Below are 11,856 nucleotides of genomic sequence, written 5' to 3' on the forward strand. Positions count from 1 at the left end.
ACATGAACTCAGTGGCTGGCTCTTTGATCACCTTCCCCTGAGGGGGGTGCAGCCTTACCAGGCCACAGAGGAAAACAATGCAGACAGTCCTGATGAGATCTGATAGGCTAGGGTCCAATGGAAGGGGAGGAGGACCTCCCATATCAGTGTGCTGGGGGAGGGACATGGGAGGAGAAGAGGAAGGGAGGGTAGGATTGTGAGGGAATTAGGGAAGGGGCTACAGCTGGAATACAGAGTGAATAAACTGTAATTAATAAATTAATAAAAAAGTGAAAAAAATGTGAATAAAAACAAAACAAAAGAAAACAAAACAAGGGTGGAAGCACCAGCCATTAAGAAGTAATATAATTTTTTGGTTTTGTTTTTGTGTTTCTGAGACAAGGGCTTTCTATGTAGCCCTGGTTGTCCTAGAACTCACTCTGCAGACCAGGCTGGCCTTGAACTCGCAGAGATCTATTAGTCTCTCACACCTGAGTGCTGGGATTAAAGGCATGCACCTCAATGCCCGATGAAGAAGCAAACTAATTTTTGAATTGGAAATGATCCCCTGAAATGGGACAGCTGAAACATAAAAGGAGATGACAAGAGAACTGTTTTCAGTGACCCTGCACGCACAGCTGTATAAATGTTGTCATCAAAGCTCTCTGATGGTTTGAATTTGAAATTCTCAAAATAAATACTGCTGATTTGTTGGTAGCCTGCACTGCAAGAAAGAATAGTGACTGAGGAGGAAGACGCTGGGGTTAAATTCCTACTCTGCCACTTAGTAATTGCGTGAGCTTGGGTGGGTTGTTAAGCATTTTTACAAGAGCGTTTCCTTTCTAGTAAATGGAGACAATTTCCATACTTCAAACAATCATCAGGACAACAACTGAGTTATGCAAAGCACACAGAGCAGGCAATTATCTCCCCAGGTTCTAATGTTGGATTGGGACTTGAGCCAAGAGACATAAGATTGATGTTGGAAGGGGCATTTTTGTCCCTGGTGCCTGGGACACCAACGGTGAGAGGATTTACACGCCCTGTCTTTGAATGTTCCCCAGATGGTCCCTTCTGTGTGACAGACCGTTAACCCAGAGGAGGTGTCATGGCTCTCACACAGCTGAGCTTCCTCAACGCTGCATCCGTTACTAGGAAAGAGAAGAAAATATTTCTTCTAAGGTTAGGATGAAATTCAGCAGTGACCAGTAAGCTGCTACCTAAATCTTAATTTGTCCTAAAGGACACTTTTCATGCTGTGTGGTTGCTAAAGGCACTGGCCGCAGCGGGCAGCATGGGGGCTGGGGTTGAATTTGTTACTACCACGGACTCGCTGGATGATCTGGGATGAGGCGCTTCACTTTGCTAAGCTGTTTCTTTCTCACAAGCTGTGGATAATAGTAGGATCTTTCTCACAGGGCTCTTGAGAAGAACTTGACTTGATAGAAGGAAGAGAAAAAAACCGAAGAAAAGCGAGAGGAAGGATAAGGAGGAGAGAAGGAAAAGGGAGTGGTTTCTGTAAGTGTCCTTTTTGCATATGTCGGGGATATAGTCACTTAGATTTTGAACAAACTCTCACATAGCACCCACTGTGTGTCAAGTGCTATGCTAAGTTTTAGAGATAAAAGAACATTCCAGATTACTGGCCAACTGGAGAGCCCAAATAAACATACTGATTATCATGGACTAATACCAAAGATGGACTGGAAGAAGAATCAGAAGAAGAAATTGAATGTTCTACTTGGAGGAGTCAAAGTGTTGGGAATTAATGATTAATGGCCTTCATAACAAATCAAGCTATTGTGTTGTTATCTTATGAAGAACATTGGGACCAGAGAAGAGAGTTGTTTTGTTTTTTTGTTTGTTTGATTTTTGTTTTTTTCAGATGTCATTTACCAACCATTTACTTTGGGGATCCTCTACAGGAGCTTCTGTGACTCCAGAGGCAGACACCTTTTTCTGAGTTGTAATAACCACATTGGAGTTGGACAGGATCTGTGTCTTATAAACTGATATAGACGATGTTCATACTTCCTCCATCATGAGAACTGAGTTATGTAAAGCATACAGAACAGGCAATTATATCCCCTGACTGTAGCGTTGACTTGGGACTTGAGACTGATGTTGGAAAAGTCACCTTCCTCCCTGGTACCTTGAACAAGACTTCTTTATTTGGGCTCTTGATTTAAGTAGTAATCTCCTCTACTAAAGCCATCAGGCACATGCTCTATCTGGGCATCTTTTTGCCCACTTAACACACAAAATTAGCAACTGAAATCTCCGTATCCCTAAGACACAAGAATATTACTTTATTTAGAAATAGGATCATAGCTATATAACTATGCTACCGTCATACTGGAGAAGGGTCCCGTACCAGAAATCTAGTATGAGCTGGTGTACTTACAATAGAGGCACTTTGGATATACATAGGTGGGGATGAGGTGGCAAACAGAGAAAAAAAACACATTTTTTTCTTCTGAAGACAGTTCTTGTTCTCTTTGTCTAATATAGCTCTCTGCTGATATTGGCCATTTTTGAGTAATTAGTGGACCAGTTCTCCATCCTTGTCTGTGTCCATGTGCTGCTACAACACAGCATCCTTTCCTAATGAGAGGCCCTGCCTTTCTTAGTCCTTAGAGTTTATGATTCATTCAACCAGTGAAATTGGGCAGGGGTGATCCAGTGCCAAAAGAACCTGGAAACAACCTAGATGTCCCTCAACCAAGGGATGGATAAAGAAAATGTGGTACATTTACACAGTGGAATACTACTCAGCTATTAAAAGCAAGGAAATCATGAAATTTGCATGCAAATGGATGGAACTTGAAATGATCATCTTGAGTGAGCTAATCCAGACCCATAAATACAAACATGGCAGACATGGTATGTTCTGATTTATAAGTAGATATTAGTCATAAAGTACAGGATAACCAAACTATAATTCACAGACCCAAAGAAGCTAAGTAACAAGGAGGGCTCAAGGGAGGATGCTTGAATCTCACTCAGAAGGGGAAATAAAATAGACATCAGAGCTAGATGGAGGAAAGGAGGTGGGTGGGTAGAGTTCACGGAGGACTGAGGGAGAGAGAAGGAAAGAGAACTGAAATTAGTGTGTGTGTGGCAGAGGGGGGGAGGTGCAGCTCTGGGATGAGCCAGAAACCTAAGACAAGGGAAACTCCCAGGAATCTGTGAGGGTAAAGCTAAGGCTCCTAGCAACAAGGGATATGGAACCTGAAGTGGCCACTTCCCGTAACCAAGTAAGATTTCCAATGGAGGGATGGGAACACCGACCCACCCACAAAATCTTCAACCCAAATTCTTCCTGCCTACAAGTGTTCGGGGATAACGATGAAGCAGAAATCGAGGAAATGGCCAACCAATGACTTGGGCTGCCAACTTGAGACGCATCCCATGAAAGACACCCAACCCCTGACACTATTAATGATACTCTGCTATACTTACAGACAGGAGCCTAGCCTAACTGTCTTCTGAGAGGCTTCACCCAGCAGCGGATGGAAACAGATGCAGAGATCCACAGGCAAACATTAGGTGGAACGTGGGGAATCTTGTGAAAGAGGAGAGTGAAGGATTGAAGAGCCAGAGAGGTCAAGGACATCACAAGAAAATCTACAAAATCAGCTAACCTGGTCCCATAGGGGCTCATAGAGACTGAACCACCAACCGAAGGAATTGGGAGGAGAGGAGGGAGGGGAAGCTCCCACAGGATATAAAGTAAATTAATTAATTAATAATGGAAGGAAAGAAGCTGGGAGGAGGCAGAGGGTCCCATAGTGCAGCTATCTAGCAGAGGTGTTCTTGCCAACCCTGAGCTTATGAGAAATGAGTGTTTGCTTTTACCAGCTCTTGAAGTTTGTTCTCCAGCACTGACTAAGACAAGTACTTTCATTTTCTAGTCTGGTTAGCTTGTTGAATATGAGAGTTCATTCTGAATTTACTTCATGTTTGCCAAGAGAGAATTACAAAACACATATGATAGAAAGGGGCCTTGGGCCAGCCCAAGATTAAGACTGTGGATGTCAAAGAGTCTACCAAAATTCATGTATCCTATGCTCTTAAATGTTGGCTATTATCAAACCCAGCAGCTTGAATTTTAAATGTGAAAAGAGCTGGCTATTTAGACATTTTACAGAAAAGCAAACAAAAACCTTAAGATATATTCTTGGTTCTATACTTTCTCTTTTCTAAATTTGAACCTCCTCATTTTTGACGTGGAAATAATGGTATCATCTTCTTTGTATAAAGCCCACAATCACATCAAAGATGAATGATAATATATAACCTGAATCCAGCTTTCCTGGGTGTCAAGAACAGAAATGAGACTTCCGGCAAAGACAAAGACAAAGTTGTGTTTTCCCACATCATCTTTTCTTTCTGGAAACTCACAGAAGTCTCTATTCTCCTTGCCTAAAATAATATCTTTTATTTATTGTTTGAGAATTTTATACATCTAAACATGTATTTCAACCATATCTACCCCTATTTCTCTCCTTCAGCTCCTCCTGTAACTCACAACACTCCACCTCAACTTCATACCTTTTAATTTTATTATTTTTTTTTAAACCTACTGAGCCCGGTTAGCGATGTCTATGTGAATGAGTGTGCAGACCTTATCCAGAGCATAAGAAATCTAGCAGGGCCACATACCTGGAGATAAAGGACTCCCTCCCAGAACAGCCAGAACAGCCAGTAGCTCCCAATCCAGGATTGGGGGCCTCATGGGCCCCTCCCACACCCAGGCTGGAATGCTGCCTAGCTTATTCCTGAGCAGGTCTTATGCAGGGAACCACACCTGCTGAATTCCTGAGTGCAAAGGCCCTGTCACATCCAGAAGGTACTGATTCAAAGCAATCCTCACTTATGGCTGGCTCTTACAGATGTTCCTCAATGTTGTTTTCCATGCCTTGGAGGCATGGGGTGTGATACACACGTCCCATTTCAGGCTCAGCACTCCACACACATTTGTTCTCTGTACTTTACATGGGCTTTTCTTTAAGTAAATGAAATGTAAGCTGCTTCCAGTCTTGCTTTTTTAAAATCGAAGTAATCATCCAGGCCTTACTTCCACACTTCAGGCTGATTGTTGGAGGTACACGGACCCAATCTCTTTTACACAAGATCGGGGGTGAGGGGATGACACCCCAAATTTTTACCAAACTAAGAAATAACTTTTACTATGGTCGAGTTTGTAGCTTTATTGGAATAACAAATGCAACTCTCTCTTTCTGTTTAGTACAAGATCTTCCACCAAACCAGCTGGAGGTAGTTCTGATGTGAGGAGAATGCTGATTCCCTTCCACACTGCTTGAGATCTCCAGTTTGGTTCTGGAACCCACATCGTGACAGAAGCCATTCTGTCATGAAAAGAATAAAACTCTGAAGAAGGAGGAAAAAAAAAACCAACAAACAACTGTAAATCACGAAGCTATAAGGGTTCAAACATGGAGGCTATTTTGTGACCAAGCAAAGAATGTCTGTGGGATGTCTCAACTGTGTTTGGGAGAGAAGTCTTTTTCTTCACACGATTTCAGGTGTCAGTGTTAAGAATGTGGGTTGAGTAGAGGGAAAGATTTTGCTTTCAAATGTGGGAGAAATTCCTTTGTCTCTCTGAATATGGAGAAAGGCTGATATTAATGGACACAAATGAATGCAGCAACTGCCCGACATGTCCAGTTTGTGTCTGCACTGCCCGGGTTATCCCTTTCTTTCTGGATCAGTTTGCACGGTTGTAAAATTGCTCTTCCTGGCCCGGTCTCCTGCAGGGAGAACATTTCCTCTGTTATTGTCCTCTACCTGAGAAAACATGTTTCTTGTCCCTGGATGCAGCTGGCATAAAGGAACGAGGTGAGTAGCCTGTGAGTTCCCTTCAGGATCAAAGATGATGTCTGGCTCCAGTATGTTTTAGCCTTTGCTTTTTTCAGCCCACAGTTTGTGTAAATCAAAGCACACTGGGAATTGAGGACTGCCCTTGGATCCATTTGGATTGGGGTTCCACTCTGCACTCTAATTCAGTGGCAGACAGCAGCAAGCTGATAGTGGGTGACACCGGAGTTTCAGCCTGATTAAGGAATAGAGGACAAGTGGCTCCAATTACTAGAGCCATGTCTGCCCAGGGAAACCAGGGCGAGCCAGAGGGAAGTAATCAAGCCACCAAGGAAACAATGCTGGTCAGTCAGGACTGTTCTGGAGCATTGGCAGCGAACACAGCCCCATTCGGCAGCTCTGTGAAGATTAGCTGAAGAGAATTTCCTCAAAGGACAGCATGTTTAGTAGACATACTAGTCTTTTCAAAGCTTTACAGAAATTTTTCTTTTTAAAGAAAAAAGAGGGTTAAAAAAACCCAGGACTTCAGAGAAGGCTGTTGATGGCAATGGAATACACTCAGATAATGAGTTTATAATACCTTGACGCCGTCTTCCACCCTCCCCTAACCTTGGCATTTCCTGCCCTCATGCCCAACTGGAGCCACAGGCTGATTTTTTTTTGACTCAACAGCCCTGCACTTTCTTCTCTGGTGCAGCGACAGGGGAAATGCGATTAGCCTAGCACAAGCTCATCCGGGTCGAAAGGGAGGAAAGGGCACAGCAGAAGACAAACTGGAACGTGTCTTTGGTTGGTGGATGCTTTAATACATTTCCACTAATACAATCCTCGTTAGAGCCTCTCACCACAGGGGCAGTTCCCCAACTCATTTTTAATTAGGGCAGATCCTATAAAACCAAAGCATCAATGCAGCTCTGAGCTATCTCAGGAGCAGTTGCTCCTCATCTCCTTGAAGAATAAGGACTCCGTGGTTAACAAGCCAGGACTCTGCTGTCCTTCCGCTCTCGATAAACATCTCGCTCTTCTTATTAAAATGACAGGTGACCTGTGAGTAAGGTGCCTGGCCATCTGAGTCATGGCTGCTGGCTGAGTCTCGGCTGTTACTGAACGTCATGCTTCTGCAGCAGTAACAGAACATTCCCTTGTCACTTGGTTGGCATCTCAGGGAAACGCTAAACATCCTCTCCTCTCAAGATGGCTCAAGAACAACATTTCATTCCTATAGAGCTTTCATTTCACAGAACCAAGAGTTTAAGAAAATACCTCTGTAAAATTGTAAAATTTGACTGACAAAGACAGGAGCTTTGATTCTCAAGTATAAGAGCTTAGGGTCACTTTTCACAGTTTGAAAAAAGTAGAAAATGAAGATTGAGAAGAGAAAAAAAAAAGAAAAGTAAGGGAGTCTATAGGGAGAGGTAGAAGTTGTTGGAAAGAACCAGTAAGTAAAACCAAAACCAAAAGAAAACAAAACAAAACAAAACTAAACAAACCTTGGTTTGTGCAGTCTATGTGCTCTTAAAAGACAGACAATAACATGAACTTTGACTTATAAAATTCATCAAAATTAGAATTATCATACGATCCAGCTATACTTCTCCTAGGAACTCCAAAGGCAAACTGAGTCAGCAAACTTCTTCCAGAATGGAAGCCCCGTAGGTCTCTATAAACTGATACGATACGTAAGACATAAAACACGACTGATACATGCAATGGAATTTCATTTAGTCATAAAGAAAAAACAAAATTATGTCATTGGAAGACTACAGAGCTAGGGTGCTTCCCACTTGCCCTACTGTCTTCTCAAAGAGGCAGATACCAAAGGTCTGCCCCGCCTAGAGCCCAGCCCAGGGGACACAAGGACATGCTATGGCTTCAAAGGAACCCTATGGTTCCAGGTAGAAACTCGAAGCTTCAGTTCCATCATGACATCCTTATCTAATGTGCTGTAGTTGGTGACACCTACACACTTTCTATTATCTCTCTCTCTCTCTTCCTAATAGAACTCCAGGACACACTGGCAAAGTTCCCTGAAGGGCTTTGCACTACTCTGCACTGTACCTTCTCTCTGGATTTGCTGTTGTTTTTTTTTTCCTCAGTGTAGTCCATCTTCCCTCAGCACAATGCTCAGACCTTGGGTACCTTTGTTCAGTGACACATGAGATGATAGGTACTAGCTATTAACTTCATGAAGTTCTCGTGGTGAAGAAAAAGCATTACATAAAAAGTATGAACCAGCTGTAAGATTATAACGCAGTGCTGAGGGTCAGCTAAAATTATAGACATGTACCACATGCTCAGAGCTTAGTCTTTTGAAAAGTTAGGAAAGCATAAAAAGGGAAATAAAAAAAAATCATCATTGACTCTTCTGTTATTTCATGAGTCTTCTGGGATGAAAACCCTGCTCAAAGCCTGTTTTTGTGAGGCCTCCAGTTAAGAGTTAAGAGTGGCTTTTAAACTATTAAGAGCTTTAATTACAGTAGTTTACACACACACTCACACACACACACACTCTCTCTGAGAGAGAGAGGGAGGAGATAGAGAGAGTAAGAGAAAGATATAGAAAGAGAGAGAGAGAGAGAGAAAGTTGCAGAACCCATATATGGTTATTAATACTGAAAATTGCTATCTGGTCTTTATTTTCTATTTTTTTTAATTCTTTTTTTATTTTTTATTAATTACACTTTATTCATTTTGTATCCTCCATAAGCCCCTCCCTCTTCCCCTCCTGATCCCACCCTCCCTCCCATTTCTGCATGCATGCCCCTCCCCAAGTCCACTGATAGGGGAGGTTCTCCTCTCCTTTCTGATCTTAGTCTATCAGTTCTTGTCAAAAGTGGCTGCATTGTCCTCTTCTGTGGCCTGGTAGGGCTGCTCCCCCCTCAGGGGGAGGTGATCAAAGAGCAGGCCAATCAGACTATGTCAGAGGCAGTCCCTTTTCCCATTACTAGGTAACCCACTTGGACACTGATCTGCCATGGACTACATCTGTGCAGGGGTTCTAGGTTATCTCCATGAATAGTCCTTGGTTGGAGTATGAGTCTCTGGGAAGTTCCCTGTGTTCAAATTTTCTGGTTCTGTTGCTCTCCTTGTGGAGTTCCTGTCCTCTCCAGCTCTTACTATTTCCCACTTCTTACATAAAATTCCATTCACTCTGCCCGCCAGTTGGCCATCAGGCTCAGCATCTGTTTTGATAGTCTGCAGGGCAGAGGCTTTCAGATGCCCTCTGTGGTAGGTTCCTAGTTTGTTTCCTGTTTTCTTCTTCTGGCTTTCAGAGGCCCTCTATAGCAGGTTTCTAGGTTGTTTCCTGTTTTCTTCTTCTTCTGATGTCCATCCTCTTTGCCTTTCAGGTGGGGATTGAATTCTTATAGATTATTTTATTTTTGTAATTTTCTTACTCCTCATCCCAATCGAAGCTCCCACTCTCTTCTCCTCCCAGTCCCACCCTCCTGCCCTCTTCTCCCATTCCTTCTTCTACTTCTCCTCAGAAAAGGGGAGCCTCCCCCTTCCCCCAACCTGCTCCAATGCATCAAGTCTCATCAGGACAGAGCAAACCTCTTTTACTGAGGCCAGACAAGGCAGCCCAGCTAGGGGAAAGGAATTCAAAAGCAGGCAGCTATATCCCTATCAAAGACAGCTCCTGCTTCAATTGCTAGGGGTCCCACATGAAGATCAAGCTGCCCATCAGCTACATATGTGTAGGGGGCCTATGTCTAATCCATGTATGCTCTTTGGTTGGTGGTTCAGTCTCTGTGAGCCCCTATGGACCTAATTAGTTGACTCTTGTTCTTGTGGGATTCTTTTCCCCTCTGGGTCCCTATGTCTTTCTCTCAACTCTTCCACAAGATGCCCTGAGCTCTGCCTAATGGATTGGCAGTGGGTCTCAACATCTGTTTCCATCCACTGCTGGGTGGAGCATCTTAGAGGAAAATTAGGCTAGCGTCCTGTTTGCAAGCATAGCAGAGTATCTTCAATAGTGTCAGGGGTTCGCTTTCTTCCATGGGATGGGTCTCAAGTTGGTCCTATCATTGTTTGGCCATTCTTTCAATCCCTGCTCCATTTTTATCCCTTTACATCTTATACTCAGGGAACTTAAGTTCTGTACAGGGTTATAAGTAAAGAACTATTTTCATTCTTCTACATGCAGACATCCAGTTGACCAGCACCATTTGTTGAAGATGTTTTCTTTTTTCCATTGTATGGTTTTAGCTTCTTTGTCAAAAATCAACTCTCCCTAAGTGTGTGCATTTATGTCTGGGTCTTTAATTCAATTCCATTGATCAACTTGTCTGTTTTTAAGCCACTAGCATGCATTTTTTTAATTACTATTGCTTTGCAGTACAACTTGAAATCAGGGATGGTGATACCTCCAGAAGTTTTTTTATTGTACAGGATTGTTTTCACTATCATGTGTTTTTTTTATTCTTCCATATGAAGTTGAAAATTGCTCTTTGAAGGTCTATAAAGAATTGTGTTGATATTTTGAAAGAATTGCATTGAAACTGTTGATTGGTTTTGGTAAGATGGCCATTTTAAATATGTTAATTCTACCAATCCATGAACATGGGACATCTTTCCATCCTCTAATATCTTGTTGAATTTCTTTTTTCAGAGACTTGAGGTTTTTGTCATAAAGGTCTTTCACTTGCTTGGTTAGAAATGCACCAAGATATTTTCTATTATTTTTGGCTATTGTGAAAGGTATAATTTCCCAATTTCTTTCTCAGCCAATTTATCATGTGTATAAAGGAGGGATACTGATTTTTTGAGTTAATTTTGTATCCAGCCACTTTTCTGAAAGTGTTTATCAGCAGTAAGAATTTTCTGGCAAAAATTTGGGGGTGACTTATGTATACTATCATATCATCTCAAATAGAGATACTTTTACTTCTTCCTTTCTAATTTGTATCCTCTTGATTTCCTTTAGTTGTCTTATTGCTGTAGCTAGGACTTCAATTACTATGTTGAATAGATATGGAAAGAGTGGACATCCTTGTCTTGTCCTTGATTTTAGTGGAATTGCTTTAAGTTTCTCTCCATTTAATTAGAAGTTGGCAATTTGTTTGTTGTATATAGCCTTTATTTTGTTTGGTATGAGCCTTGTATTCCTGATTTCTCTAAGACTTTTATCATGAAGGGCTGTTGGATTTTGTCAAAGGCTTTTATTCAGCATCTAATGAGATGACTATGTGTTTTTTTTTTCTTTCAGATTGTTTATATGATGGATTATGTTGATGAATTTTCATATGTTGAACCATCCCTGCATCCCTGGACATAGCTTACTTGATCATGGTGGATGATGTTTTTTATGTGTTCCTGGACTCAGGTTTACAAGTATTTTATTGAGTATTTTTGCATCAATGTTCATGAGGGATATTGGTCTGAAAGTTTTCTCGGTCAAATCTTTGTGTGGTTTAGGTATCAGAATGACTGCAGTTTCATAAGGTAAGTTTGGCAATATTCCTTCAGTTTCTATGTGGAATAGTTTGAGGAGTATTGATATTAGCTTTTCTTTGAAAATCTGGTAGAATTCTGTGCTAAAACCATCTGTCCCTGGTTTTTGTTTGTTTTGTTTTGTTTTTGCTTGTTTGTTTTTTGGTTGGGAGACTTTTAATGAATATTTCTATTTCCTTAGGGGTGATAGAACTATGTAGATAGTCTTGATTTAACTTTGGTAAGTGGAATCTATCAGGAAAATTATCCATTTCATTTAGATTTCCTATTTTTGTGGCTTATAGGCTTTTGAAGTAAGACCTAATAATTCTTTGGATTTCCTCAGTGTTTGTTGTTATGTCCCCTTTTCATTTCTGATGCTGTTGATTTAGATAGTATCTCTCTGCTTTTTAGTTAGTTTGGCTAAGGGTTTATCTATATTGTTGATTTTCTCAAAGAACTAGCTTTTAGTTTTGTTTCATCTTTGTATTGTTTTGTGTGTGTGTGTGTAAATTATTGATTTTAGCCCTGAGTTTGATTACTTCTCCCTGCTTACTCTTCTTTGGCGTGTTTTCTTTTTTTATTGTTGTTGTTCTAGAGCTTTCA

Source organism: Psammomys obesus, unplaced genomic scaffold (genome assembly GCF_907164565.1).
Source record: "Psammomys obesus unplaced genomic scaffold, mPsaObe1.curated_primary_1811, whole genome shotgun sequence".
NCBI lineage: Eukaryota > Metazoa > Chordata > Mammalia > Rodentia > Muridae > Psammomys > Psammomys obesus.